Genomic DNA, 26,018 nt, shown 5'->3' on the forward strand with positions numbered 1-26,018 from the left:
GGAGTCTCCGTCTAGCCAGACGGGAATCCAGTATCTTCTCTACCTCATATTCCATGTTACCTTCAACCAATATAGGGTCAGGAGGTGCCACCACAGGAACTATTGGTTCAACAAACCTCTTCAACAAGGACTTATGAAACACATTATGAATTTTAAATGTGACAGGAAGAGCCAACCGAAAAGAGACCGGATTAATAATCTCCAAAATCTTGTAAGGTCCAATGAATCTAGGCTTAAACTTAGGAGAAGCCACCTTCATAGCGATATTTTTTGATGAAAACCAAACCATATCACCCACCTTAAACTGGGGACCAACAGTCCGACGCCGGTTGGAAAACCGCTGGGCCTTTTCCTGGGAGAGAGACAACTTATCCACTACTTGGTCCCAGATCTGGTGCATTCTCTCCACCACAGTGTCAACACCTGGGCAGGCAGAAGGCTCCACCTGCCCTGAAGAAAATCGAGGGTGAAAACCAAAGTTACAAAAAAAAGGTGACATCAAAGTGTCAGAACTAGCTCTATTATTAAAAGCAAATTCGGCCAAGGGCAAAAATGAAACCCAATCATCCCGATCGGCAGAAATAAAACATCTCAAATACGACTCCAAAGTCTGGTTTGTTCTCTCCGTCTGCCCATTGGTCTGAGGGTGAAATGCAGAGGAGAAGGACAACTGAATTCCCAGCTTGGAACAGAAAGTCCTCCAAAATCTAGACACAAACTGAACTCCTCTGTCAGATACAATGTTCTCAGGAATCCCGTGCAAGCGAACCACCTGTTGCAAAAACAAGGGCACCAACTCAGAGGAAGATGGCAACTTAGGGAGTGGTACAAGATGGACCATCTTAGAGAATCTATCACAAATCACCCAAATAACAGTCATTCTCTGAGAGACAGGCATATCAGAGATAAAATCCATTGAAATATGGGTCCATGGCCTCCTGGGCACCGGCAAAGGCATCAACAAGCCACTAGAGCGAGAACAAGGTTTAGACCAGGAGCAAGTCCCACAGGACTGCACAAAATTCCTGACATCACGAGACAAGGCGGGCCACCAAAAAGATCGACTCACCAGATCTCTAGTACCAAAAATACCTGGATGACCAGCCAATGCAGAGCAATGAACTTCAGACATCACTCTCTTCCTCCACTGGTCAGGAACATACAACTTTCCACTGGGACAACGCTCAGGTTTGTCCTCCTGAAACTCTTCCAGAGCACGTCTCAAATCGGGCGAGATGGCAGAAAGAACTACCCCCTCGCCTAAGATGGTAGCAGGCTTAGTCACAACAGGAGAATCAGCAAGGAAACTCCTAGAGAGGGCGTCTGCCTTGACATTCTTAGTGCCCGGAAGAAAAGAGACCACAAAATCAAAACGTGTGAAAAACAAGGCCAACCTAGCCTGTCTAGGATTCAAGTGCTTGGCCGACTCCAGGTAAATCAAATTCTTGTGGTCAGTAAGGACCACGACTTGGTGTTTGGCTCCCTCCAACCAATGTCTCCACTCCTCAAATGCCCATTTCATGGCCAACAGTTCCCGATTCCCCACATCATAGTTACGTTCGGATGGGGAGAACTTTCGGGAAAAGAAAGCACAAGGATTCATTTTAGATGTCACAGGATCTTTTTGGGACAACATCGCTCCTGCACCAATCTCAGAAGCGTCCACCTCCACCTGAAACGGGAGTGAGACATCAGGTTGCCGCAAAACCGGAGCAGAAGTGAATCTTCGCTTCAGCTCCTGAAAGGAAGAAACAGCCTCCAGAGATCAATTCAGCACATCAGCACCCTTCCTAGTCAAATCCGTCAATGGCTTGGCAATACCAGAAAAATTAGCTATAAATTTCCGATAAAAATTAGCAAAACCCAAAAACTTCTGGAGGGCCTTCAAAGAAGTGGGCTGAACCCAATCATAAATGACCTGTACCTTGGCCGGGTCCATTTCAATAGTTGCGGAGACAAAATAAATCCCAAAAATGAAATCCTCTGTACCCCAAAAAGGCATTTCGATCCCTTGACATACAGGGAATTCTCCCTCAAAATCCGGAACACAGTCCGAACATGTTCCACATGAGAGTCCCAATTCTTGGAGAAGATCAAAATATCATCCAGATAGATAATCAAAAATTTATCCACAAAGTCTCGGAATATATCGTTCATGAAGCACTGGAAGACAGAAGGGGCTTTAGTGAGCCCAAAAGGCATCACCAGGTACTCAAAATGTCCCTCTGGAGCATTAAACGCCGTCTTCCATTCATCCCCATGCTTAATGCGAATAAGATTATACGCCCCCCTGAGGTCAAGCTTGGTAAACCAGCAAGCACCTTTAACTCTGGAGAATAGATCAGAAATCAGGGGTAACGGATACTGATATTTAACAGTAATTTTGTTGAGGGCACGATAGTCAATACAAGGCCTTAATGAACCATCCTTTTTAGCCACGAAAAAAAAACAGCACCTAAGGGTGAAGAGGATGGTCTAATATGACCCTTCTCCAACGACTCCTTAATATAGGATCGCATAGCCTCATGCTCGGGTACAGATAAATTGAAAAGCCGACCCTTGGGGAATTTACACCCCGGGTTCAGCTCAATAGCACAGTCATAACTCCTATGAGGAGGCAAAGGCGCAGACTCATTCTCACTAAATACATCATAAAAGTCAGCCAAATAGTCAGGAACATCATGTGACTGGGGAGAGGTGGAGAAAACAGGAGCATCACTAAGGGCACACCAACAACCCCAACTCACCACAGACAAAGATTTCCAATCCAGAACTGGATTATGGATTTGCAACCAGGGAAACCCCAGAACAATGGTATCATGCAAATTATGCAACACCAAAAATCTGCAATTTTCTTGATGGTCTGGGGCGACCCGCATTACCACCTGGGTCCAAAACTAAGGTTTATTCTTCGCCAAAGGAGTAGCATCAATACCCCTCAAAGGGATAGGTGTCCGCAGAGGTGTCATAGGAAATCCACAACGTTTAGCAAAATCCAAGTCCATCAGGTTCAGAGCTGCTCCTGAATCCACAAAAGCCTTGGCGGAAAATGTGGACAGGGACCAGATCAGAGTTATTGCCAGAAGAAACTTAGGTTGAACACCACCCACAGAAAACGTGTGTGCACAACGTTTCTCTCGTTTAGGGCAGACAGAAATAATATGCGAGGCATCTCTACAAAAAAAACACAGCTTATTACGCCTTCTGAACTCCTGACGTTGCGTCCTAGACAAAACTCTATCACATTGCATAGGTTCAGACATTTGTTCAGCAGGTGGCAACATCTCTCGTGTAGTTTTGCGTTCACGTAAACGCCGATCCACCTGAATGGCTAATGACATAGAATCATCAAGACCAGAGGGAACAGGAAATCCCACCATAGTATCTTTTACAGTTTCTGACAAACCCTTCTGAAAGAGGGCTGCCAAGGCACCATCATTCCAGGTAGTAAGGACCGCCCACTTTTGGAATTTTTGACAGTACAACTCTGCCGAATCCCGACCCTGGCTTAATGCCAACAGGGTCTTTTCAGCCTGATCAATAGCATTAGGTTCATCATACAACAACCCCAAGGCTTGAAAAAATGCGTTCACATTATTCAGAATAGGATCATCAGGTTTCAAAGAAAACGCCCAATCCTGGGGATCGCCGCGTAGCAAAGAGATGACAATTTTAACCTGCTGCGTGGAGTTCCCCGACGAGTTAGGCTTCAAGGCAAAAAATAATTTACAATTATTCTTGAAATTCAAGAATTTAGACCGATCCCCCAAAAATACATCAGGAGTAGGAATCTTTGGTTCAGCAGCATGTGAATGAGCAAGATAGGCGGAAATTCCCCGCACTTCAGCAGCGAGCTGCTCCACACGATCAGACAATTGCTTCATCTCCATTGAGAGAAAAATTCCCCCTGCGGCCTCAGAGATATAGAGGAAAAAATATGCACACAAAAAAAAAAAAAAAAAAAAATTCTGACACTTTTTTTTTTTTTACAATTCTCTCCTGCTATTGAGTACCCTAGGATCTGCGGTATGGCTGGTGGTTCTGTTATGATGAGTCACCAAAGAAGGAAAAAACAAAATACCAGCTAAGACCAGAAAAACCAGAGAGGTTGGCAGCTATCGGATTGCAGACCCCTGAACCTATCCACAACAACTAGCAGTAGCCGTGGGGGGTTCCTACGGTGCCCTAGACCCCTCGATCACAGCCGGAGAACTATATAGCCTAAAGACAGAAAGGGGAAAAACTAAACTGCCCCAGAGCAGACCTCAAAGCAATAGGCAGCCCCCAACATATAATGATGGTGAAGCAAGATGAAAACACTAACACAGTTAGAAAGATAGGTTGAGCAAATGATGGGGCCCAAGCTAACTACATAGGACAGGATAGGAAAGCTGCTGTCTGCAATCCGCAAAAACCCTATCAAAATGAGCCAACCGACTGATAGGAAAAACAGGCCCTGAAGACGCTAGGCTTCAAAAGACTATATCAGCACTCAGGTATATTCTGAAGACAGAGCAAAATATCAACAGATCAGAGACAAAAATGAAATTCAGCTCACCCCCGGCCGGGGATGGCAGAACTCCCGAAAAACAAGGCAAACAAAAACAAAACTGAAGAGTACAAAGCAGAGCAGAAAAACTTAGCTTTGAGATGCAGGAATCAAGATACTGGTCTCCAAGAATCCAGCAGGAAAATCACCAGCCAGGAAGAAGGGCGTCGGCAGCCTTATATCCAGTCCTCAATTCCAGCCACCCAGTCACCATCTAGCTGCCCAGGTGTTTGGCAATCAGTCTCACTACCTTCCTTCACTAGAGGAGGGAGTTCATCAGACCTCAATGGTGAAGGGAAAAATGAACTCACAACACATCCCATTGCTTCTAGTCTTTCCTTGTGCAAATGAGAATAAAGTTGATCCTTCTACAATGTGACAGCCCTTTAGATATTTGTAGACAGCTATTAAATCTCCTCTCAGTCTTCTCTTTTGCAAACTAAACAATCCCAAATCCTGCAACCTTTCCTCATAAGACAGGATTTGCAGACCGGTCACCATTCTGGTTGCTCTTTTCTGAACTTGCTCCAGTTTGTTGATGTCTTTTTTAAAATGTGGTGCCCAAAACTGGACACAATATTCCAGATGAGGTCTGACCAAAGAGGAGTAGAGGGAAATAATGACTTCACGCGATCTAGACTGTATGCTTCTGTTAATACATCCTAGAATTGCATTTGCCTTTTTTGCTGCTGCATCACACTGTTGACTCATATTCAGTCTGTGATCTATTAGTATACCCAACTCTTTTTCACATGTGCTGTTGCTTAGGCCTATTCCTCCCATTCTGTATATGCTTTTTTCATTTTTATCGCCCAGATGTAGTAATTTGCATTTTTCCCTGTTAAAAACCATTCTGTTAGTTGCTGCCCACTTCTCCAGTTTATTTATATCTTTTTGAATCCTCTCTCTCTTCTCTAGTATTAGCTATCCCTCCTAGCTTTGTGTCATCAGCAAATTTAATCAGTTTACCCTCAATTCCTTCAACTAAATCGTTGATAAAGATGTTGAACAATACAGGGCCCAGGACAGAGCCCTGTGGTACCCCACTTGAGACATTCTTCCAACTGGACGTGCAGCCATTTACGACCACTCTTTGGGTCCGATCACTAAGCCAGTTATGAATCCACCTAACAGTTGCCTTGTCCATTCCACACTTAGTCATTTTTTCAATAAGGATTGTATGAGACACTTTGTCAAATGCTTTGCTGAAGTCAAGATATACTATATCTACAGCATTTCCTTGATCCACCCAATCAGTGATTCCGTCATAGAAGGAAATTAAGTTAGTCTGACATGACTTATTAGTTACAAACCCATGCTGACTCAGTTTAATCACTTCATTCTTATCCAGGTACTGACATACATGTTGTTTAATAATTTGTTCAAAGATCTTTCCTGGTATAGAAGTTAGACTCACCGGCCTATAGTTGTCTGGGTCCACCTTCTTCCCCTTTTTGAAGATAGGAACAACATTTGCGCTTCTCCAGTCCGGTTAACCGGTAGTCCGAATGATCTCTATACCAACTTAAGTGGAATGGTGAAAGTGAATTCACAATGACAGTGTTTTCTACAGCAGCGCATCCATGCTGGACAGTGGTGTAGGAATTGCTATACCATCAGGTTGAGGATGCGAGCCATTCAAGCCACATGTATTAGGTTGGCCCGGTGTAGGGTCGCCACCAGGTTTGCACCATTATCGCACACGACCTTCCCTGTCTACAGGTTGAGTGTAGGCAGCCATTGCTCAATCTCGGCATGGATTGCTGTCCACAACTGTTGATCTGTATGACTGCGATTTCCAAGGCATATTAATTTAAAAGCTGCCTGATTGTGATGAGCCGTGGTTGCACAGTTCAGAGGTGGGGGATTTCCTTCTGCAGTGTTGTAATACCTGTTTCATTAAGGTAGAGATTGAGGGCACAGGTGGAGGCTCTAAAGGAGGTGGAGGAGGCAGAAGCACTTGAGGAAATATTAGATACAGAGGTTTGTTCTGCAAGCCCTGGGAATTCCAAGACTTGGTGTCTAGTGACATCTTGTTGTCTAGTGCCTTACGTCTCCATCCCCTGGTGTGTATAAGTTTAGTTCTTCAACTCAAGCTGTTTAGTAGTTTAGTTCTCCAACCCCCTATTGTCTAGGAGTTTAGTTCTCCATGTTCTGGTGTGTATTTGTTTAGTTCTGCAATCATAGCTGTTTGACTTTCTATGACAAAGGGCTGATAGCCAAAAACGCATAATAATGTGACTCCGTTTTTATGTATTTGTGGATATATCTACACTTATTTTTGATGGTGTGAAATAAAGAAGAATTGTTTTTGATTATTCAGCTGTGTGATCCGACAACTTTTTTCTTCCTCTCATTGTGATCCGACTATCAAACGGAATTTTTTGGCTCGCTGCTGGCAAATTCAAGGCTACCAGGCACATTGACACGGTGAGGCATTCCGTTTTTCCCTGTATTTTTTCTGTTATAGCTGTTTAGTAGTTTTGTTGTCTATTAGTTTAGTTATCCATCGTATGTTGTGTAGAGGTTTAGTTCTACAACCCTAGCTGTTAAGTAGTTTAGTTCTTCAACCCCTGTTGTCTAGCAGTTTAGTTCTCTATGTTCCAGTGTGTATTTCTTCAGTTCTGCAATCATAGGTGCTTAGTAGGTTAGTTCTCCAATGTCTGTTGTCTATTAGTTTATTTATCCATTGTATGGTGTGTAGTGGTTTAGTTCTACAAGCCTAGCTGTTTAGTAGTTTAGTTCTCCAACCTCTGCTGTCTAGTAGTTTAGTTACTCATCATATGGTGTGTAGTGGTTTATTTCTCCATCCCAAGCATCCTGCAAGACTTGGGGGGGGGTGCAAAAAATTGTACAGCAGACCCTTCCACGACTGCCTCCACAGCCACCAGAGTCACCCAGTGCCCAGTCATCTAGTTGTAATTCCCTGTCCATGCTTGCTCGTCCAAGTGTCATTGTTGAAATGCACCCTGGCAGACATAGAATTTTTCAGGGAATGGGAGATGTCTGTGACTTGTTGCTATAGTGCAGGCACATCTTTCTTAGATAAGTAATGGTGACTGGGCAACTGGTATAGGGGGGACTGCGATGGCCATCAGCTTTCGGAAACTGTCTGTATCCATAAGGCGGAAAGGCTGCATTTCCGTGGCCAACAGATTGGTGTGGCCTTGAAATAATCACAGAGATCACAGGCCATGAGTCAAACAGAAACAAGCGCTGTGATCTTAGTAGGGACTAGCTCTCAGCTGGCCCTTATCATCCAGATGACATGATTGGGCCACAAATCATCTGAGGAGGCTGCAGACTGTTCACAATAATTAATTCTCAGAAAAGTAATAGTGAGCGTACAGCTTATCCACGTCCAAATTACAACACATGGAATATGCATATATCCCGCTGTACGTTCACTGCTAACTCCACGATAAGCCTACACTCCTCACTGTCAACAACAATCCTGTTTTAACCCAATAAGTAAATGCAGGCCGATTGGACGCCATTCTTGTTTTGAGGTTCACACCATCATGGTGTTCCATCCCCTATCCCTCAGAGTCGCAGTCATATACCGGCCCCCAGGCTCACCCACCCACTTCCTTGACCACTATTATGCGTTGCGGCCACACTTCTTGTCCTCAGAATTAACAAACCTTATCCTGGGAGACTTCAACAGCTCCACCTCCCCAACGGCATCCCAGCTTCTATCTCTAGCCAATTCTTGTGGCCTCTCACAACTTTTAAACTCTGAGACACACACAGACAGTAACCCCCCTGATCTGGACTTTGTCTGGTTAGGATCGAACTCCTACCTAGATGACTCACCTCTTACCCTTCGTCCCCCATGAAACTAGGAGTATAACCACAACTTAGAAATTTTTAGGTGCTCCCTAAAAACACATGTGTTTGAGGTGGCCTATCACATTCCTTAATCAAAGTCTTTTTTATATACAGTATATAGTTTAATCTCTACTCAACTGTACCCAAAAGGCTCATGCAGCCTTTACCTACCCCCCATTTCCTAATCATAGTTGTACCATTATTGTAAATAAGCACTTGTAATTGGTGTTACCCCCACCTCATTGTAGATTGTAAGCGCTGAAGAGCAGGGTCATCATTATTTTTGCTTGAATTGTTTGATTATCTTTAACTTGGTAACTTTTGACTGTTTTATATGAACTGCTGACTCGTAAAGCTATGTGTAATGTGTTTGTGATATATAAATAAAGTTTATCATTATTAGTAGATTGAAGATGATGAAATTCAAACTGTTAACTGGGCCATGTTTATGAGTGAAGAATCTTTTATGTGAGCACAACTGAGGGTTTGCTGCTGTGCCAATGTAAGCAGGTGCTGGGATGCAGTATGCATGAATTGGCTCCGGGTGTCGTTCCTCAGCCACAGAAGGCTGCCCAGTAAGGGGCCACCCCCGTCTCGCACAGCCTCGAGCATAGTGTTCAACATCCCCACACTTGAAACAAGTCGGATGTGTCTCTGCTCTGGATTGTCCCTTTTCCTGGCAGGGTGCAATGGGCAAGTGGGACTCGGGGTCAGTCCTGTCTCTGGATGGATTTGGAGCCACTGCGGCGGCTCTTCAAAGGCCAGACCACTCTTCCCGCATCTCCTGTATTTCTTTCCGAATCTCTTGGGCCCATTCTAGCTCGGCCATGGACAGAGAGGGTGCCCCACTACTCTGAACCATCCCTGCTGAGGCTGCTGTCCCCCGCTTTTGCTCTCGCACATGAGCTTCTGCCCTGATCTCCAGGAAAGTCATGCGCAGATCGGCACAGGCGCTCCCGCAAAGCTTGTTTAAGCGACACGCCTCTTAGGCTCGCTGCACGTTGATCTCGCAAGATCACATCAGGGGGTCCCACAACCACATCATGCTGCTTGGCGATCTCTGCAAGCACCTCTTGGAGTGCATTCATATATTGAGTCACGGATTCTCCCTCTCTCTGAACATGGCTAAACAATTGCATCCACAACTCTCCAATATCAGTGGGATCCCTATGCATCTCTTCTAAAATTTGCAACACCTTGGTGAAGGTGTTTCGTTCATGAGGAGGCCGAAACATTACAGGACATCTAGCCTTCCCATCCAGGGGCCATCACTGTAGCAGAGTGCATCTTTTGAGAATGACCACCGGTACATCAGAGAACATCACTGAACAAGTTATCTTGAGTAAACAGTATTTTCTTCATATGGGTAAACATGAGATAAGAATTCAGTAGCACACAGTCCGTGCTTCTGGCATAATACACTCAAAAGCGAATGTAAAAGTAACAACAACAATAGAGAACTTCCCTCCCCAAAATACAGCAAACATATAGCTTCACACCATCGCCATCTGCTGTCAGGCTAGTGTAAAGTCTTCCCTTCACTTATAATAAGTCCTGATCTGTTGCATATGTCAACACCCTTTCTCAATAGTACGGACTTATTCAATCAAACCCAACTTTTTTAATTAGTCTCTGGTGTTTATCAGCATTCAACGCCTTCGTGAAGATGTCTGCTGTCATTTCTTCAGTAGGACAATATTCTAACTTCAAGACTCCTTGTTCCTGTTAATATCTCAAGAAATGATACTTCACATCAATATGCTTGTTCTTGGATTGACTCTTTCCATCTGAGCAAGAACAAGACATCCTTGATTGTCCTCTTTCAATTTTGTCGGTTCCCACTGTGGTTGTCCTAAGTCTGTCAACAATTGTCTCAACCACAGAACTTCTTGACTTGCATGTGCTGCGGCAACGTACTCTACTTCTGTTGAAGACAGTGTCACAATTGACTGCTTCTTACTTGTCCAACTTATTGGTCCGCCTGAGAGGAAAAAAATATGTCCACTGGTAGATCTCTCATTTGGATTTCCAGCCCATTCTGCATCAAAGTATCCTGTTAAAATGCAATTATCACTTGTGCGCAGTTTGAGCTTAACATTGCTGGTTCCTTTCAAATAACGCAGTACTCTCTTCACTGCTTTCCACCTTTCTACTCAGGATTGCTACTGCTGCTGTGATGTCTTGCCTTGTAACAGTCGCTAGATACAGTAGTTTTCCTATTGCCATTCTGTACGCTTCATTATTTGGTAACATATTTTTCTCACTATTCATCTCTTTAACATAATTAGTTTCCATTGGAGACTTTACTGTTTTTGCATACTTCAATCCAAATTTTTCTGTTATGTCTTGAATCATGTGATTTTGATTCAATAGGAAACTTCCATCTTCTTCTCTTTCTATCTGTATTCCTGGGTACTGTTTCACATTTCCCAAGTCGAAATGTCGCTTCAGGGTTTTTAGAATGTTTTCTTTATCCCTTTCTTGTTCAGAACAAATCAAAATGTTGTCTACATATACGAGTACATAAATCCATCTATTCATCAGCCTTTTTGTGTACAAGCATGAATCAGCTTTGCTTCTTTGAAATTTTTCATTTGTAAACACTTCTGTGATTTTGTCATTCCACGCTTTAGCTGCTTGCTTTAAACCATATATGCTTTTCTGTAGTTTGCAAACTTTGTTTGGGTTTCTTTCATCTTTGAATCCTGGAGGTTACGAGTCTTGCTCGGTATCTTTCAGGTGTGCCATCTGCTTGGTATTTTACTTTAAAAATCCATTTACATCCTATGGCTTTTCTTCCTTCTGGTAAATCTGTCAGTGTCCATGTATTTGAGTCATGCATGGATTTCATTTCTGTTTCTGTTGCTTCTATCCATTTATTTGCTTCTTCGGGGAGTTTAGATATGTCTTCCCAAGAGGTAGGTTCATAAATTTTTCTCGTGCTTGTCTTGTATGAGAGACGTTTTGGTGATTTACCTTTGTTTTCTTTCATTGACCGTCTTGGTTCTGTGCCTGTTTGTAGTTGTATTTCTTCATTTTCAGTATTCTGTTCTTCATCAATTTCAACTACTTGCTCATCAGATACCTCTTCAGCTATGTCACTGCTGTTTTTCTAATTTTTTGTTTCCAGTGAAATCATAATGTCTTCATTTAGATCCTCAATAAATGTCACACTGTTACTCACCGTGACTCTGTCTGTTTTGGGATCTAGGATTCTGTATCCCTTGCAATTTTCACTATATCGAACAAATATTCCCTACATCGATCTGTTTTGAAGTTTGGAACATTTTTCTGTTGGAATGAATATACAAACTTTACATCCAAAAACTTTTAAATAATTGACACTTGGTTTCATACCTTGCCACAGTTGATATGGAGTTTTCCTCAGTTTTCTGGAATAAAGTCTGTTCTGTAGATATGTAGCTGTCATTGCTGCCTCACCCCAATATTTCTTTGGTAGTTTGGAATATGTCAGCATAAATCTCATCATTTCTGTCAGAGTTCTGTTTTTCCTTTCTGCTACTCCATTTTGTTCAGGTGTGTACGGAACAGTTTTCTGGTATTCTATTCCATTCTGTCTTAAGTAGTTTTCTATTTTGTGACCTGCAAATTCACCTAAATTATCACTTCTGATGACATTTGACTTCCTTTGAAATTTGTTACTCGACCTTGTTACATAGTCTACAAGTTTATCAAAAACTTTACTTTTGTTCTTAATTAAGTATGTGACTGTGTATCTTGTGTAGTCATCTATGAAAGTCACCATGTATCTTTTTCCTCCTGATGTAGTCACTTTCATGGGTCCACATACATCAGTATGCACCAAATCAAGTGGTCTTTTGCTTTTCATCTCACTTTCTTTTGGAATAGATATTCTTGTAGCTTTAGATTTTATACAGCATTCACATCTTATGGTAATTGAGCAATCTGATATCTTTACATCTTTTGTCAATTCTTTTCTTTGTAGTTCCCTTATACTGTCAGGGTGTCTGTGTACTAGACGTCTATGCCACAAGTGAATACAGTTCTTGTGATCATGTGTACATACCTTCATCTGTTCCTTTGGTGTGTAAAGATTATATAATTGTTCATCTGCCTTGACATTGGTTATCACCTTGTTTCCTGCTAGAATTGCACACTCATTGTCTTTGAATTTTACAGTGAGTCCATTGGCTGTTAAACGCTTCACAGATAGCAATCTGCCTTTAAATTTTGGAACATACAACACATCTTGTACAAGTATCTTTGAATCTTGTCCGAACTTGTTTGAACACTTTAGCATACCTTGTCCGATACCTTCTGCGGTTATTTTGCTTCCATCTGCAAGATAAATGGCTTCTTTCTTATCTAAATCAAGATCAGTGAAGAAATTCTTGTCACTTGTTATATGACTTGTTGCTCCTGAATCAATAAACCAACCAAGTGATGATTTATTGTCTGTTACTTTACATGTGCCATTCCAATTATTCTGACATGAATTGGAAATTGTGTTTTTCACTTTCTGTGTATGCTCTTTATGTTTTAATTATTGTTGTTCTGCTTTCCGTATGGTACAGTCTTTCTTTAAATGACCTTTTTTCTTACATCTGAAACATTCTCTTGTCTCTTTATTATAGGTTTTTTTAAATTCTGTAGCTTTAAGAGCGTTTCCACTATTCTTTTCAGTAGAAGAATCATTTGTTTGTTCTTTTCTTCTCTGATATTCATCTATGAGACTGGTCTTCACAAATTCTAATGTGATGTCTTTTTCAGGTCTTGTCTCTAGTGCATTTATAAAGGCTGTATACGAATCTGGTAAACCGCACAATAATATTGCTGCTACATGACTTCCTTTAATGTCTTCACTAGAGTTGAGTGAAACGAGTCGAAAAATTTCAAAAGTCGCCGACTTTTGGCAAAGTCGGGTTTAATGAAACGAAACCCGACCCTAGGATGAGGTCGGCCACGAGGTCGGCGACTTACGCGCCAAAGTCGCGTTTCAAAAGTTTGCTTTGCGCTTTTTTTCAGCCAATCAGGATCCACGGACACTGTGGGCAACGTGATGACATAGGCAGGGGTCACCACCATCTTTCAGAAGGGCATGCAAGTGATTGGCTTGCTTTGGTGGGCGTCACAGGGGGTATAAAAGGGCGTGCACGCCGACCGCCATCTTACTTCTGCCGATCTCAGTATAGGGAGAGGTTGCTGCTGATTCTGTAGGGAGAGCATTAGGTAGGGAAGAAGACAAAAAAACTGCTTCTGCTGCTAGCGATTTGGCCTGCACAACACACCAGTCACTGTGTGTGCAGTGCAAGGGGAGGCTATATAGCGGTGTATCAGTGGTGTTGGTTGTTGGGCTGCCTTCTAAGGCTTCCTGACATTCCTGCATTGCTGTTTACCCACTGCTCCGCAAACTGCTTTTTTAAAAGCAATCCCAATTTTTTTTTTTGTCCTGCTGAAAAGAAAAAAAAACTGCTTCTGCTGCTAGCAATTTGGCCTGCACAACACACCAGTCACTGTGTGTGCAGTGCAAGGGGAGGCTATATTGTGGTGTATCAGTGGTGTTGGTTGTTGGGCTGCCTTTTAAGGCTTCCTGACAGGCTGGCATTGCTGTTTACTCACTGCTCCGCAAACTGCTTTTTTAAAAGCAATCCAATCTCCCTTATCCTCTAGTCACTTTTGTCACAGCTGTGCCATCGAGCCTGTCACATAGCGCTCAGATATTCATTGGGCCTCACACAATCCAAAAGTGTCCAGTGTCCAAAAGTGTGTGCAGAGATTCAAAATCTCCCTTATCCTCTAGTCACTTTGGTCACAGCTGTGCCATCGAGCCTGTCACATAGCGCTCAGATATTCATTGGGCCTCACACAATCCAAAAGTGTCCAGTGTCTAAAAGTGTGTGCAGAGATTCAAAATCTCCCTTATCCTCTAGTCACTTTGGTCACAGCTGTGCCATCGAGCCTGTCACATAGCGCTCAGATATCAGTGGGCCTCACACAATCCAAAAGTGTCCAGTGTCCAAAAGTGTGTGCAGAGATTCAAAATCTCCCTTATCCTCTAGTCACTTTGGTCACAGCTGTGCCATCGAGCCTGTCACATAGCGCTCAGATATCAGTGGGCCTCACACAATCCAAAAGTGTCCAGTGTCCAAAAGTGTGTGCAGAGATTCAAAATCTCCCTTATCCTCTAGTCACTTTGGTCACAGCTGTGCCATCGAGCCTGTCACATAGCGCTCAGATATTCATTGGGCCTCACACAATCCAAAAGTGTCCAGTGTCCAAAAGTGTGTGCAGAGATTCAAAATCTCCCTTATCCTCTAGTCACTTTGGTCACAGCTGTGCCATCGAGCCTGTCACATAGCGCTCAGATATTCATTGGGCCTCACACAATCCAAAAGTGTCCAGTGTCCAAAAGTGTTTGCAGAGATTCAAAATCTCCCTTATCCTCTAGTCACTTTGGTCACAGCTGTGCCATCGAGCCTGTGACATAGCGCTCAGATATCAGTGGGCCTCACACAATCCAAAAGTGTCCAGTGTCAAAAAGTGTGTGCAGAGATTCAAAATCTCCCTTATCCTCTAGTCACTTTGGTCACAGCAGCTGTGCCATCGAGCCTGTCACATAGCGCTCAGATATTCATTGGGCCTCACACAATCCAAAAGTGTCCAGTGTCCAAAAGTGTGTGCAGAGATTCAAAATCTCCCTTATCCTCTAGTCACTTTGGTCACAGCTGTGCCATCGAGCCTGTGACATAGCGCTCAGATATCAGTGGGCCTCACACAATCCAAAAGTGTCCAGTGTCCAAAAGTGTGTGCAGAGATTCAAAATCTCCCTTATCCTCTAGTCACTTTGGTCACAGCAGCTGTGCCATCGAGCCTGTCACATAGCGCTCAGAAATTCATTGGGCCTCACACAATCCAAAAGTGTCCAGTGTCCAAAAGTGTGTGCAGAGATTCAAAATCTCCCTTATCCTCTAGTCACTTTGGTCACAGCTGTGCCATCGAGCCTGTGACATAGCGCTCAGATATCAGTGGGCCTCACACAATCCAAAAGTGTCCAGTGTCCACAAGTGTCTGCAGAAATTCAAAATCTCCCCTGTCCTATAGACACCTTGTACCTTTTTTTACATTACTATATAGTTTGTTGGATTTTGTCTACATTTCTACCAAAAATGAGGAAGGCTGGTGGAAGAGGCTGTGGAATTGGGCGGGGGTTGGCAGCTGGTAATGATGGTGTTGGTGGTGGATCTGATGGTAGTGGCAAGAGCAAAATAGGACCGAATGCAGGAGGTGTTGAGCCTGCGTCATCGTCTGGCTACATAAGGCCTCGAACGCTTAGTTTTCTAGGAGTTGGCAAACCGCTTTTAAAGCCAGAGCATCAGGAAAAAGTTTTGTCTTACATTGCTGACTCAGCCTCCAGCTCTATCGCCTCCTCTTCTTCAGTTGTAAAAAGTAAAAGCACTGAGTCGTCATTGGAGGCTCATGTTCATGAACCACACCTTTCCTTGTGTCCTTCACCCCAACCAAGATTGAAGGATGACGCAGGCCATACTACTGATTACTCCATGGAGCTGTTTTCACATACCATGCCTGGATTATCAAGTGAAATGGTGAATTACCCAGGCCAAGATGAATCTGACATGGAGTGCACTGATGCACAGCCGCTGATGGATGATTCTGCTGGTACATTCACTCAGAGCACTACATTGTCCTCGCAGTGTACAGAGCCAGATTCTGACCCTGATGAGACTCAGGTGCCCCTTCCCGCACACTATACCACCATACACGGTGACACAGAGGAAGGTGCACATGACATAGAAGAGGAGGTGATGGATGACCCAGTTGTTGACCCAGATTGGCATCCATTGGGGGAAGAGGGTGCTGCTTCCAATAGCTCAGATGAGGAGCATCCACAGCAGACATCGACATCTCAACAGCTGTTATCTGGCAGGCCTGGAGCACTCCAAAGACAGGTTCCAAACATCAAAAGAGTTGCTGGACAGCTTGTCCAGAGGGTCAAAAGATCACAGCATGCTAGGCCGCAAAATGTCTGCCAAAGTAGGAAGAGTGCAGTGTGGCACTTTTTTGAACAAAATCCTCATGATCAGGCCAAGGTTCTCTGTAAGAAGTGCGCAAAGACCTTTAGCTGAGGGAAAAATCTGAAAAATTTGAATACCATTTGCATGCTTAGACATTTAACCAGCATGCACTTGCAAGCGTGGACACAACACCAAACCTCAAGTGCCACATGTTCAACTGATCACAACGAAGGTAGTCAGCAACGCTACATTGTTTCCCCCACTGTAAGCCCACCGGTTAGCACAGCAGCAAATGTTGAGGTGTCGTTGCAAGTCCACAGCAGTCAGGGAATCCCACTGTTATATCAACGAAAGACTGATTCTAGGCCATCAGAAAGAACACCAACTCCATCACCATCATCAACCCTCTCTCAGTGCGCCCTGTCCACCACTACTTCCACCATATGCAGCTCTCAAGTCCAGCTCACCCTCCCAGACACTATGAGTAGGTCAAGAAAGTACTCAGTCTCTCATCCGCGTACACTGGGTTTGAACGCCCACATTGCCAAACTAATCTCGTTTGAGATGATGCCCTTTCGTTTGGTGGAAAGCACAGCTTTCCGCGAACTCATGGCCTATGCAGTACCACGCTATGACCTACCCAGTCGCCACTTCTTCTCTCGCAAAGCCATCCCAGCCCTCCACCATCATGTGAAAGACCGCATTGTCCATGCACTCAAGAAGTCAGTGAGCGGAAAGGTGCACCTCACAACTGATGCATGGTCCAGTCGGCATGGCCAGGGCCGTTACGTGTCCATCACTGCGCACTGGGTTAATGTGGTGGATGCAGGGTCCACAGGGGACAGCGGTGGTGGGACAGTGCTGCCTAGCCCACGGTATAGGAAACAGTTGGCTGTAGGCGTTCGACCCTCCTCCTCCTCCTCCTCCTCCAGAAGCGAAAGCTCGTCCACAGAGCGCAGTGGTACGAGCACTCCATCTGCAGCTGCCACTGTTGCACACGAGGTGTCCCCCTATCGAGCAGCTAGTGGAAAGCGTCAGCAGGCTGTGTTGCAGATGATGTGTTTGGGCGACAGACACACCGCCGAGGTGCTGGCCGAGTACTTGAAGCGACAAACTGAGTCATGGCTGGGCAGTGTACATCTTGAGGCAGGCAAGGTAGTTAGTGATAACGGCCGTAATTTTGTGGCAGCCATAGCCCTTTCAAAACTCAGCCACATACCTTGCTTGGCTCACACCTTGAACCTGGTGGTGCAGTGCTTCCTCAAAAATTATCCGGAGTTAACAGCCCTGCTCCAGAAGGTGTGAAGACTGTGCGCGCACATCCGCCGGTCGCCTGTACACTCCGTTCGTATGCAGAAGCTGCAGCGATTGCTCCACCTTCCCAACCACCGCCTCATTATCGACATTGCAACAAGGTGGAACTCCACCCTGCACATGGTGGAGCGGCTGTGCGAGCAGAGGCAGGCCATAATGCATTTGTGGGAGGATACACGGCCAGGCACTTTGAGAGCAGACATGGAGTTGACAGGTGTGCAGTGGTCGAAGCTGAAAGACCTCTGTAAAGTCCTTCAGTGTTTTGAGGAATGCACACGGCTGGTAAGCGCAGATGACGCCATCCTAAGCATGAGCATCCCACTTATGCGTCTGCTCATGCAAACTTTGACGCACCTTAAGGAGCAGGCGTCTGCAGCCAATGTTGATGAGGAGGAAGAGGAGGAGGGAATCCTTGATGACATTCAGCCATTGTCTGCTCAGGGACCTCTCCTGGACGAGGTGGAGGAAGAAGAGGAGGAGGAGGATGATGATGGGGATGATTACTTAGGGGAGGAGGATGCATCTCGTGGGGCAAGTGAAAATGTTGGCGTGGCAAGGTCTGATACAGGGTTTGTGCGTGACTGGAGGGATGTGGATTTGCCAGAAAGTGCTCCTCCACCCAGCACTCGCAGTGCATCATTGACACCGGGAACATTGGCCCACATGTCAGATTATGCCTTGCAGATCCTAAAAAGGGACCCCCACATTGCCAAAATGATGAACGATGACTACTGGTTGGCCAGCATCCTGGATCCACGCTATAAAGGCAAATTACAAAACATCATGCCACAGGAGAACCTTGACCTAATATTGGCTAATAAACAAGCAACTCTGGTAAATCGGTTGCTTGAGGCATTCCCAGCACACAGCAGCGGTGATGGTTCTCACACGAGCCGTACGGGCCGGGGGCAGCTTGGCAGAGGTGTTCGTGGTGCACACAGCAGAAGTGGCGTTGGAGACAGGGGTTTCATGACAATGTTGTGGACTGATTTTTCAAATACCGCTCACACAACTGGTAATACTGCATCGATGGAAAGTGACAGGAGACAGCAGTTGTCAACTATGGTTACAAACTACTTTTCCTCCCATATCGATGTTCTCCCACACAGGTCATTCCCCTTTGACTATTGGGCCGCTAAACTGGACACCTGGCCTGAATTGGCCCAATATGCCTTACAGGAGCTCGCTTGCCCAGCTGCAAGTGTGCTATCGGAAAGAGTCTTCAGTGCAGCTGGATCAATCCTGACAGAAAAAAGGACCCGTCTGTCAACCCAAAATGTGGATGATCTAACCTTCATTAAAATGAACCATGCATGGGTTTCCAAGGATTTTGTCCCACCTTCCCCTGATGACACATAGGGTGACAGAAAAATGGCTTGCTTTGGTCCACCTCTTCCTGGGACTTCACCTATTTCGCCTTTTGCATCAGCTGAATGTCCAACATCAACATATGCCACTTTCTAAAACTCCCTAACTGTGCTGCCTCCCCCCCCATTGCCGGGGTCACCACCTAGCGCACGACACCGTGCGAGTGCCGTTGCCCTGGACAGGTGGGTAGGCCGACTCTTGGGCGCGGGCACTGGCACAGGGTCCCTCATAGTGCAATCAAGTGTCTCTGACGGTGGTGGTGCACACCCGCCGTCAGACACACCGCTGTACTATGAGGGGCCCAGTGCCAGTACTGACGCCCACGAGTGGGCCCCCCTTGCTTGGGCAGGGCCCCAGCATTTGCAATCTTTACCTCTCCATGCTCCTCCGCTGTGTAATCTGGGCCGTCAAATCCATACTGTGCCTGACACCGTCTGAGCCTGCCTCCTGATGTATAGACATATATTTTGAATGTGTACGCTATCCATACATGTTATCCGGGGAAACGGTACCCTTTCTAACCTTTGTGCAATCACGTGCAATCCATACTGGGCCTAACACCGTCTGAGCCTGCCTCCTGATGTATAGACATATATTTTGAATGTGTACGCTATCAATACATGTTATCCGGGGATACGGTACCATTTCTAACCTTTGTGCAATCACGTGCAATCCATACTGGGCCTAACACCGTCTGAGCCTGCCTCCTGAGACATATATTTTGAATGTGTACGCTATCCATACATGTTATCTGGGGATACGGTTCCCTTTCTAACCTTTGTGCAATCACGTGCAATCCATACTGGGCCTAACACTGTCTGAGCCTGCCTCCTGATGTATAGACATATATTTTGAATGTGTACGCTATCCATACATGTTATCCGGGGAAACGGTACCCTTTCTAACCTTTGTGCAATCACGTGCAATCCATACTGGGCCTAATACCATCTGAGCCTGCCTCCTGAGACATATATTTTGAATGTGTACGCTATCCATACATGTTATCCGGGGAAACGGTACCCTTTCTAACCTTTGTGCAATCACGTGCAATCCATACTGGGCCTAACACCGTCTGAGCCTGCCTCCTGATGTATAGACATATATTTTGAATGTGTACGCTATCCATACATGTTATCTGGGGATACGGTACCCTTTCTCACCTTTGTGCAATCACGTGTAATCCATACTGGGCGTGAGAACGGCTGGCGAGCTGTTAAGCAAGCTACAGCACCTGTGGTTTGCACACGTAAGTTTTTCATTTTTTCAGGAATGACGGTTAGGCCTAATTCCGGAACTGCGGTTGACCTACACTTACTGGGAAATCATTGTTCGCGGGTAATTGTAATCAGTGATCCCCATCACTAACGTTGTTCAGCGGGTTATCTTCACCTGTAAGCGACAAACGCTGGCCTTTTCAGTGTAGCGCACATGCAGCCACGGACATGTAAGGGCATGACACACCAGTTATTGGCCAATCTCATGTGCCAGAGCCTCACGTGTCCCTCTAGTAAGCCGGACTCGGACCGCGGGGCATGACGGAGTCTCGTTCGTTAACGGAATTAAGCTTGCAATGTGTGCATCTGTTCTGTAGCTGGCATGGTTGAGGTTTCCCAGGTGGAGTCGAATTTAACCGTAGGCTCCACTCCTGGTGGTGCCCTTCTGGACATTCCTTTAAGGTTCAGCTTTGCAACCATACTGCCCACGTAAAACAAACACTTTGCCTTCATGAACGCTGTTTGGAGGGTCATGACTCGTGGGAATAACGCCGCCCAATCAGTTAACCTGCTAGAGAGATCCTTCGTTGCTCCCAAGCATGACATCACACTCCCTAGGAAGAAGGTAATGCCACTGTGGCGACCGTACTCTTGGGGGCGACACAAGTGCACTGATGCCCAGCCACTGCTCGATGAATCTGCTGGTACATTGACCCAGACCACTACATTCCCCTCGCACGCTACACGACCTGAATCTGACCCTGATGAAACTCAGGTTACCCTTCCCATATACAGTTCCATCTTACACGGTGACAAAGAGGAAGCTGCAGATGAAAGTGCAGGTTCTGCCCACCCGCCATCAGACACACCACCGTACTATCAGGGGCCCTGTGCCAGTGCCGTCGCCAACGAGTGGGCCCCCCTGCTTGCCCAGGATCACAGCACTTGCAAAGTTGAAATACTGTGCAGTGAGATGGAAGATGGGGACGACGAGGAGTCCAGACAAGTACAGGGATTCCCTAGCGAGGAGACTTATTTGATTGTTTTCAATGTTGGGACAGCAATTTTTGGGGAGCACTATACTCTGGAGAATGATAGATGGGGCCCACCATACACTGGAACATTCCAAAGGTGGACATCAGACACTGGAGCAGCATTTACAGGGCCCATTATACACTAGAGCATTAGAAATGGGGCCCATTATGTTTGGAGCATTATTTGGGCCCATAAGACAGTGGAGCTTCATCCATGGGGACCAACATATACTGTAGCATTATGTGGAGCTCATCATATACTGTTTCAAACATTATATGGGACCAATGATTCTGTATGGAGAAATAGATGGGCCTCATCATGAGATGTAAAAAGTGAGGTATTTTTCATTGTACTATACCGCTATTTCTCTGCCGTATCGGAGCATGATGAGTTGTGGTATGTGTTAAAGGGGCGCTCTTTCGCCCAGGGCACATGAAAACCTGCAGCCAGCCCTCCCCCCCACAACTTTAGCCAAATAACCCCCATTTTTCAGTGCGTAACTTGTATTATGAAGTTAATTAAGGTTGACAAGCTTAAGTAAGAAGAATTGATGCTTTTGGCATTCAAATGGGCACTGTAGGTGTGTTTCCTGTCCTCCTCTCACTGCCGACTTTTATTCCCCATTGACTTGCATTGGGTTTCGTGTTTCGGGACGACCCGACTTTTCCCTATAATCGGACGATCTTGCTCGACCCGACTTTTGGAAAAGTCGGGTTTCACGAAACGAAACGCGACCCTAAAAAAACCAAAAGTCGCTCAACTCTAGTCTTCACTAATAAACCTTAGCTGTGATATTACTTCCATCAATGAGAATATATGCTTCTGCATGTCGTCATTTGCACTCAATCTCATACTGTAAAGCTTTCTTAATAGAAATAACTTGTGATTTAAGATAGATCTTTCATATAGCTTTTTCAATGTCTCCCACATTCCTTTTGCTGTATCCTCATTCCTTATGTGTATTAATTGAGCATCATTCACTAATAAGCTAATGGTGGCTCTCACTTTCTATTTTTCTTATCCCATGTCTGATTATCTCCATCAGGTCTATATGTAATGATTACTTCCCATAAATCGTCCTTAGATAACATCTCTACTTTGAATTTCCATAACTGATAATTTTAACTGTTCAGCTTAGCTAATGTGAGTTTCAGCTCAGTGCTGCACATCATTTTTATATAAACTTACTTGTTTTAGAGATGTAGTGAAGATATTCTTTTTTCTTCTTGAGAGTTCCTGTTTATCCTGTGTCTGTGGTGATTCTCTGTAATTATGTCCAGTGTGCGGTCCTCCAGTTCCTGGGATCATAAATTCCTTTTTTCCCTCTGTATCTGGATTTTTTTCAGCCTCCATTCACTGGGTTTTATCTCCTTCTGTTTACAGAGCTTATCTGCTTCTCCGGTGTCTGAAGTTATTGCTTGGGGCTATCTTCTGAGATTCTGTGTTCTGGGTGTCTGGGCCCATAACCTGTAGCAGAGTGCATCTTTTCAGAATGACCACCGGTACATCAGAGAACTTCACTGAGCAAGTTATCTTGAGTAAATAGTATTTACTTCATAGATAAGAATTCAGTAGCACACAGTCAGTGCTTCTGGCATAATACACTCAAAAGTGAAAGTAAAAGTAACAACAATATAGAACTTCCCTCCCCACAATACAGCTAACATATAGCTTCACACCATCGCCATCTGCTGTCAGGCTAGTGTAAAGTCCTCCCTTCACTTATAATAAATCCTGATCAGTTGCATATGTGTCATCAATCACAGTAATCTCTGCTTGCATAGCGGGGGGGTCATAGGTGCATCCTCAGCATGCCTTTAACCCGTCCAGTCCCACAGCAGTGAATTACTCCCTGCAAATTTTGAGAAATTGCTGAACATGTCCCCTAGGGGTAAGCTGGCCCTCAGGGAACCCATGACCATTTGGTCTACTGCCTCTGTGCTCGTAGACTGCACCCTGCCAACTATGTCAAATGTAAGCAGGTGCTGGGATGCAGTATGCAGGGATTGCAGATCAAGTATTATTTAATTTAACAGTAAAGATGAAACTAATCTACTTGAAGGGAGTTAATAAACAGTGAATAAGAACTGAAGGAATAGTTGGAATCCATGCGACAGTCTGAGGTTTAAACAGCACTTTTCGTGACTCCTGCTGGTCCTCCTCGTTATGCAGTCCAATGGGGGTTGTAGTATTATCAACAGCCGGTATAGAGTCCTCAGATGAGGTCCTTTGGCAACGGTTCAACTTCTGGTGGCAGCGGACGTCTCCGGTTTTACCCGCTGAGCTCCTAGTCCATAAGTCTGAGCAAAGTGAGATAAGCTGCAGGAGTCCCTGTAACAAACGTGGGGTGATGAGTGCTGGACTGCAGAGGAAAACGTTCCTCAGTGTCCTTTAGCTGGCCCACACTTCTCTGTACGAGTGCTGCCTCTGTACGGGCGCATGGCGATCTCCTCCGTCACCATCCCGCTGGAGCATGTGGATAAGCCTGGTCTCGGCTCTGCTGCACTGGATGCGGAGCGCGCTGCTCACCCTGCTGCACTAAACCTGATGGTGGGAAAACCTCAGCTGCTTCATGTGCTTTCAGCTCTGGTCCTGGCTTCAACACGCCCCATCTTTCCGGGTCATGGAACCTGTCCGTTACCCTATTCCTTCCCCTGGGCAATATGGGATGCAGCCTCGACAGTTCCGGACCCTGCTCAATGCAGGTACCTGCAGCCCCGTTTTCCTACTAACACCGAGACAGGGTGGAGTAGGGTGAACACAACAAGCTATTTTCCTCCTAACACCGACACAGTGCGGAGTAGGGTGAACATAACAAGCTACTAGACTGTGAGAGAGGTGCAGGCGGTGATGTTACGGTAGATTAAGCAAGATGGGGTGTGCTTGGTAGGTAAGATCAGTCAAAAACAGCAGGCATACCCAATTCCATATCAGCTGACAGGCTATCAATCACCCCAACAGTAGGGGGTAAACAAATGGAGGTTCTTTGGCCGGAGACTTGTGTGACAACACTTGCCATGGTGAGGGAGGATGAAGAATCAGAAGATACAGTTGATGGTGTGGGCAATGATTGGAGAGACCCGCTAGTCTGCATTTTAGCACAATGACATTCCCAGATTAACGCATGCTGATCACGCATGTAGCAGGTCATGCATATAGCACTGAATTGAATATTTTTTTACTCTACTAGGTTGTTTTTAAAAAGTTGACAGATAACATGATTTTTAAGATTTCTGCCCATATGAAAAAAAAAACCCATGCTAGGCAACTGCAGAAATGCGAATACTGCTGTCCTCTGCCAGAGTTGGGCCTCAGGATGCATTGGTTGTTGTGGTTGCATAACTCTGTGTCTATGTAATATCCTCATCTTCCTCCTCCTCTGCTGAGTTACTCAGCTGCATGACTATGGGTTTACAGCAAGCGTGATCTACTACCTCATTGTCATCCTCTCTGTTCTCCCACTCCTCACCCTGAGAGTCACCCTCCTCCTCTTCCTGCTTTGACAGCACAGTACGGTCCGTGGGTGCCTCAAATATCTGAGTCTCATCACAAATTGATCACCTTCAACCAATGGGGTTAACGTCTGTTGAAGAGAGTTTGGTTTATGCTCAGACAAAACTTCGTCCAGCCATAGATCTCTGTCAGAAAAAATTTGGCCATTGGTGCAGATGATTTTCTCCTCTTGACTCTGTGAATCTTTAGAGCAGACCTCTGATACCCATGGAATAGAATGTGTGAATAGCTCTGCAGAATGGTCCATCTGTGGCTCCCCACAATCAGTCGGGCACTTGGAGAATTGTGATGTGGGGCAGAAAGGTTAATTGGGGTGCCACCACTGAGGACTGTACTGTGTGTGATGCTAAGGTGGAGGAAGAGGAGCAGAGGCCACTTGATGCAGCGCTTTCCATCTACCGGAGCACATGTTCTTTCGGGCCTTCATCTACAAAGGGTTCCATTGTATGGCTGCCAAAGAAAGGAGCGAAGTTGCCCATCCAGTAACAGAAGTTGTAAAAATACTGAGCAGATTTTGACTACAGCAAAATAAACCGACTTCTCATCCCTCATATCATACCTGTCTCCCAACCCTAAACAGCTATTCAGTACTTTCAATTCTTTCCTGCGTCCACCAGTTCTCCCTCCCTCTCCTCTAATCTCAGCTGAATACTTTGCCTCACCACCTGTGAACTTGACACAATAACGTCCCACCTCATTCCACTTTACCACAGTCTTCATCACATGCATAACCCATGTCTTCAACCTGATGTCTTCGATCCTGATTGAAACAAACCTTGATCACACCCATCTTCATAAAGCCCTCCCTTGATCCTTCTTCTGTGTCTACCCATTGCCCCATATGATTTCTCCACAATGCCACCAAACTACTGGAACAACATGTCCATTTTGAACTGTCCTCCCATCTCTCCTCTTGCTCCCTCTTTGACCTCGTACAATCTGACTTCAGACCCCACCATTCCACTGAAACTGCCCTGACTAAAGTCACCAATGACCTACTAACCGCCAAATGAAAGTGACGCGAGATTGTCCTCCTCCTTCTCCTGTACCTGGCATCTGTCTTTGACACAGTGGACCATGCCCTCTTACTACAAACATTCCAATCTGTTAACATTACAAACTTGGCACTTTGTTGGATTTCCTCGTACCTAACAGACAGGACATTTAGTGTCACCCACT

The 26,018-nt window shown here is 45.1% G+C and overlaps 1 long non-coding RNA gene across 1 annotated transcript in view; it reads right to left on the reverse strand.

Annotated features, from left to right (window-relative positions):
• LOC141084788 (uncharacterized) overlaps positions 1 to 26,018 on the reverse strand; it is a 347,720-nt gene that overhangs the window by 47,841 nt on the left and 273,861 nt on the right. Inside the window, exon 4 of the long non-coding RNA XR_012231118.1 lies at positions 22,515 to 22,793. This is a non-coding gene — a long non-coding RNA (uncharacterized lncRNA). The remainder of the gene's footprint in view (positions 1 to 22,514; positions 22,794 to 26,018) is intronic.

Source organism: Dendrobates tinctorius, unplaced genomic scaffold (assembly GCF_039654945.1).
Source record: "Dendrobates tinctorius isolate UK_male_01 unplaced genomic scaffold, ASM3965494v1 ptg000006l, whole genome shotgun sequence".
NCBI classification, from domain to species: Eukaryota; Metazoa; Chordata; class Amphibia; order Anura; family Dendrobatidae; genus Dendrobates; species Dendrobates tinctorius.